Source organism: Coptis chinensis, chromosome 9 (assembly GCF_015680905.1).
Source record: "Coptis chinensis isolate HL-2020 chromosome 9, ASM1568090v1, whole genome shotgun sequence".
Classification (NCBI taxonomy): Eukaryota; Viridiplantae; Streptophyta; class Magnoliopsida; order Ranunculales; family Ranunculaceae; genus Coptis; species Coptis chinensis.
The window spans coordinates 37,497,159-37,503,383 of NC_141464.1; positions in this window are offsets into that span (position 1 = coordinate 37,497,159).

The window sequence follows — 6,225 nt, forward strand, 5'->3', positions numbered from 1 at the left end:
GATTCCAAGAGTACTACTTATGTCCTCATCTATGTAGATGACATATTAATATATAACTGGCAGCTCTTCTTTAGTAATCTCTGAAATAATTCAACAGTTAAGTTTGAAATTCCCAATGAAAGAACTAGGACAACTGCATTACTTCTTAGGCTTGGAAGTAAAGAGAACCTCTCAAGCGATGTTTCTTACTCAGTAAAAGTACATCCTTGACTTGTTGAAGAAAGCAAACATTTAGGGAGCTAAACCATGCTCTACACTAGTCTCTGCAAGCCAAAAGCTCAATAATTCTTATGGCGATCCATTACAAAATGTAACTGAATATAGGTCATTAGTATTTTGACCTATATTTGAAAGAGAATCATAAGATATTTGAAAGGGACAATTGATCATGGTCTCAAATTTACAAAAGGATCTCCTTCTATCACCGTGATTCGCGGATGGATCGGGTAGGTTGTCTAATCGTGAAGGTCTACTAATGGCTTTATCATCTTCTAGTGCAAATCCTATTAGTTGGAGTGCTAAAAAGCAAAATATTGTCTCAAGATCTTCTACTGAGTCAGATCAGTACAGAGCCTTAGCTCACACTGCTGCTGAGTTGTATTGGCTTTGTAAAATCTTGCAGGATCTTGGTATTCCATTACATACTGCACCTATTCTATGGTGTGATAATATTGGGGCACTTGCTTTGGCTTCCAATCCTGTCTTCCATACACGCACAAAACACATTGAAGTTGACTACCATTACACAAGGGAATTGGTAACTAGTGGCACTATTCAACTCAAGTACATATGCACTCAAGATGTCACAGCCCGAATTTCTAAACAATTACAAAGTGAATATTTGAAATATAAATATCTCAAACATCACTTGGTTCAATTGTCTAAAAACCCAGGCTATGACGGGGTAGATACAGCACATGTCAAAACCTAAAACCCACATCATAAAAGAAACCACTTGAAAATAAATAAACCCCAGAAGTTTCCACCATCACTTTATTAAGCTATTTCCCGTCCAAACAAAACATCAAACAAACTCTCTGAATAATAGTCCTCACTACCATGCTCTCATGTTATCTTTGAAAAATATAAACTACGTTATTACATCCTTTCAATAAGAATCGGACCTAATAAAAGAACTAACGGATGCACCATGCAAGAATCCAAATCCTGCGCTTGCGGTTCCATCGCCTTCCACCTATGTTCCTAAGAACACACCCACGTTAGCCAAAACAAAGCAAAAACATGGGTGACAAAATGGAATTTGTTGGTATGAGTAAACTAACCACATATAAATATTTCCAATCTTCATTTATCCAACTAACACTTTAAATATATCATAATATAATCATTCTCAGCTTGGAAGACAGGTAGTTCCGTCATTTCAACCGGCATAGTTTCTTCCCAAGCAAGACTCCCATCTTATTAACTCGTTATAATAACTTGTTTTAATAACTAAGTAATTGAATTTAAAACTTACCGATATCCTTTGTTATATAAGGGTAGGAGGACAGCGCCCCTCAAGACAAAATATTATTAAATTCTACCCTCTTGCAAAAGAAAGTTAGAAATTTTATATAACATATGTAGATATCCTATAGGTATTCAAAAGTAAGCCCAAACATACTCGCATAAACAAATCAATTTCTCTTATCAATTAACCAATTACTTTTCTTATACACCCACCCTTTAGTACCTACTCCACAATTTGCACTCCACACATTTGCCAAATCACATATTTCTGTGTGCCTCTCTCCCACCGAATACCACAATATCATAGCCATCTCTGGACTTTGATACACATATTTCACAGCCTCTTCGGGCACAAAAACTCGGGTCATTCATGGCACATTCAATGAATACCTTAGGTCATTCCCGCCACATTCAAGGAATACCTATCATATCACTAATAGGCCATTCATGGCCATTCAATAAATGCCCTGGGTCATTCCCGCCACATTCAAGGAATACCCAACCCCACATTCCCGTACAATCAAGGAATACAACTAACCCGCAAGGCAAATACCTTAGTTCCTCTCTTGGGCAGTCCAAATAATCGGGTCATTCATGGCACATTCAATGAATACCCGGGTCATTCATGGCACATCCAATGAATACCCATTTATAACGCTAACGGGTCATTTATGGCACATTCAATAAATGTCCACCTAACATATGACATCATCAGTCATAAAACTCATTTCCAAAACTTGAGGCGTGGAGAGTTCTAAAAGGGTGCGGTAAATTTGTTTACGCATTATTAAACTTTATTGCATATATTATTTCAGAGAATGAAGGAATATCTTGTTTCTTGTATTTTTGGTTTACGTGTTATTATTTACATGGATGTCTAAGTGTCTTAGCGCCGTATATAAAACTGAAATATCACATAGTAGTTACTACACGTACACACATTTATATAAAGGTCTTAGCCTAAAGCCACGACGCTTAATAGCCCTAGACCTATCCTAATAATTTAATCATAATCCGAAGTTAAAAAAAGTCAAACTGGGTCAAGTGGTCAAAGTCAACCCCCGGTCAACAAATCAAAGTCAACCCGCCAATGGTCAACAAAGAATCAACCTACCCAATAGTCGGCAGTAAATCAACCAAACCTAAACTCCTCTAACCCAAAAGCCCAAAGCCTAAGGCCCAAAGTCTAAACTTAAGTCCAAAATGAAAATCTAAAATTTAAAAACACATAAGCCCACCCACGATTTGGCCCAAGCCCAATCGAAATTCACTATTAAACCTTCTTCTTCCTCACAGCACCTCTCCTCCACTTCCAACCACCATCGGCCATTCAACAAGATGAGTTGGTTCTACCCAAACCACAATAGGAATGGTTCGTCCAAATCTCCAACCCAACCAAAAAGAATTGTTGGTCATCTTCTTCCCCTCACAGCGCCTCCACCACCACAGCAGCCACCACCGCCCATCACTCGCCACCACTACTGAACCCAGCGGTTGGGTTCCTTGAGAAAACCCTTATATACCTATACCCACAAATCGTGATTCCCTTATACTGTGAAAAACTTAAATCGATGCCATTAATGCTCTGTAAAAGCTTCCCCTCACACTCTCCAGCACCCAATCAAACCAAACACCACTTCAAAACCCAACACTTCACCACAACAACCAAACATCACCAATTATAACCACAACAGTTTAACATCACCACAAAATCAAATAAAACACATTATTCAAACACAACAAAACACAGCAAAGAAATAGGACGATTTGGTGCTGATGGCGATGCCATTAACAACCGGTGTCAAGGCTTTGACAGTTCAATGCTCAAATTCGTCAGAATTTTTTTACTGTAGTATTTCAAAATGGTATCTAACAGCCGGCACTATTAACAGAGTTTACAAGATAATCAAATAAGAAAACCAGTATTACGGATATGATTAGTAGAAAACAAATATTTAAAAACATCGTCCGACTACTCACAGTTTATAAATCGAACAGCTTTCCGAAAGCGAAAAACCCCGAAAGACCGAAGTCGACTGTCACGCGAAAAAGACGATCTTCCTTGTTCAAAACCCTTTTCTTTTTTTACTCTCCAACATCAATCCACTAACTGGTGTTACTCTCCCTTCTGTCTCTTATTTTTTGTGTTAAACTCTCTGTGTTTTTTCCCAAAAACTCTACGTAAGAAAACTCCTTTTTTTATTAGTTTTTTAAAAAAAACTCACCGAAAAACAAAAATAACACTTATCTATTACTTACGGGACTTTTATCCCTAAGCTGATAGTTATCATATATTTAGTTTTATCTATTATCTTTTTATTATTATTATTATTATATTATTAAAATAAAATAAAAAGGCGGGTGTTATACAAGACCAAGTGGCGATGTCTTCACCAAAGGTCTTTCCAAGACAAGGTTTAATTTCCTAAAGTCCAAGCTTTTTTTGTCATTTGCTCAACCAAAAGCTTGAGACAGTGTAATAGAGTATTAACTCTGTAATGGTTAATGCCTTAGTTTAAATATTGACTCAGTCATTGTAAGTCAAAGCCAAGATTGTTTGGGTAGTTATGACTGCCAAACTAATAGATAGGTGTCAATGTAATAAGGTATCCTATAAATACTTGTACTCAGACAGAACAAACTAATTAAAATTTTCTATTTCCTCATTTCTTGTTTTCATTTTATTATCTTAAACAATTAAGACTCCCGCAATGCTTAGCAAGCAGCCTAGGAGAATCTAATTTTAATGCTTTGTTTAAATCCTAGCTCCTGTGTACGGACTTGGACAGTTGGACTTCTCAGTACCATGCCACGGACGAGAGCTCCACTCTTGCCTAATTGATTTTGTCAAATATATTTTGAGGAATACAAAAATAAGACATAGATCAACCTTGGCTAGCACTGTTCTATCAGCGCGCTTGATGAAACAGTACAGGACTTTATCCCTCTATTCCTTTACTTTTGAATCCACCAATAATCAAAATCCTCAGATCTCTAGAAATATTCCAAATATCTTTTATATTTTCGATGGACACGTACTTCTCTGCTACCAAAGATATTAGATTTGTCATAATTGACTATCAGCTGCCGAAATCAAGTTTTCTTCCAAAGTAAATCAAGTTTTAGATTTTAAGAGATATTAGATTTGTCATAAGCCTCTAATGTTTTCTTCCAAGGTAAATCAAGTTTTTTTACAACAATCCAAGATTTGATCCATTGACGTACTCTACGAATAAAAATGTTGAAAATGGATAAATGGATTTGCTAAAACAATAGTAACATCAATTGGCATCTGCTTAAATGATCAAACTAACAGTCATTCATCAAAATCTGTCCATTGAATCACAGTGGATTGTGTTAAAACCATTTAAGAGAAGATTAAAGTAGACAAACAACCATTCAACATTATTTACACTATACAGAAACACAACATCCAGTCCTTCTCGTCTTACATTTCCAACTCTATCAACGGTATCAAAAATGAGTTCGGCTTCGCTGAGCCAAACAGTAACTTGAACACTGAAGACCATTGAAAGAGAAGATAGCTGATAAAGAATGAGCCAAGCCTATAGCAATCCCAGCTTTAACTTGACCTCGTTTTGGTGTCGGACGGCTAGAAAACTGCTGGTCTTTCCCACAGTTGATTGTCATCGTCCTTCTTCTTCTTCTTCTTTGTTTTCCTTTGGAAGTGAGGTACGTATGTTTGTTTGAGAAGCACAAGTGGAGGAGGTTTATATAGAGGATATATTAAGTTATTAACAAGTGGCCTTGGGTTTCAGAAGCACTATGATTATGACCAGAATATATACTGAGTTGACTGTACTGCCCATGCTTTGTCATTTTATGAGGCTGTAAAGTAGTGGTAAGTGTCGTAAATTATGGTTTAAAGTTTAAACAAGGGTTTGAAACTGAAGAGAGGTTATTGAATATAATTGTATCTGTTAATCACGTGGACAATTCAACAAATTTTAGGTGCGATTAGAACTTTTGTCAAACTCACAATTTAAAATATAAAGATTGCTATCAGTTGTCGCCGTGTTGTATTGTAAATCTAGTACAAATTGGTTGGATTCTGTGCTTATTGGATTATCAAATTATTCGAATGGGAACCATTCCTAGCTGTTCAGTTATTTAATTTGAACAGTTGATTGAAACATAGACTGAAAGACATAGTTTTGGATTCAGTTTCAGCATTACTGGTTTTGGTAACAAAACCACCTTGCCTCCTTAGCATAGTACAAAATATCGGGATACTCAGCTTCGATATTCAAAACTGGATATGCTGGATATATCTTTGGGGATATACTGTTTCCTTATTTATATCCAAAATATCGAAAAAATAAATGGACGTTGACTTTTCGATATATTGTGAACATTATTTATATTTATTTGAAATATAACGTAAATATTAAATAAAATTATTATATACACAAAATATCAAATTGCAAAATACTGCCAAATTCGCGAAATATCGTTGAAATAAGCGATTTTCGATTAAATATATTTAAACATAAATTGAAATATACTTTTACGGAAATGGATAATATCACAATACGGGATATATCGGGATATTTACAATCCATGGCCTCAGTCCTTACATCACTTTGTATGGACTGCTGCTGGAAATATAGGAATACTGTGTCCTTATTTATTGGGACTCTCAAATAAATGGACGTTGACTATTTATTATTGTCAAAAAAACCAGTTGAAACGTACTTATTCAAATACCGGGCATCATTCAATGTGTTTTCATCG